Source organism: Branchiostoma floridae, chromosome 9 (assembly GCF_000003815.2).
Source record: "Branchiostoma floridae strain S238N-H82 chromosome 9, Bfl_VNyyK, whole genome shotgun sequence".
Taxonomy (NCBI): domain Eukaryota; kingdom Metazoa; phylum Chordata; class Leptocardii; order Amphioxiformes; family Branchiostomatidae; genus Branchiostoma; species Branchiostoma floridae.
Window position 1 is genome coordinate 5,830,189 of NC_049987.1, and position 357 is coordinate 5,830,545.

Here is a 357-nt window from a genome sequence, read left to right on the forward strand (position 1 = left end):
AAACGCCCCACACTTGTGTCCGTGTGGGCCCTAATTGCTATAAATGGTAATGGCAGACCTGGCCAGTTGTAATCGGCACCCCGGTTTGTGGGCGTCTGGCTCGGTGCCCGGCCGACTTGGAACCGCAACTTCCCACAGGAAACCCGTCACGATTCCTATCTGCGGTCACTTACACCGTCTAGTGGCAAATTGAATGGTAGAATGAATTAGTCATATCTGATGGTGCTACTAACAACCTTCAAGGCAGCAAACATGCTGCACATAGCTCAAAACAGGTGCCATAATGCTGCCAACACATTTCCAAATTTCCGAAAATGGTCATTTGGCCTATATGTTAGCCCCCCTCTTTATAGCAGC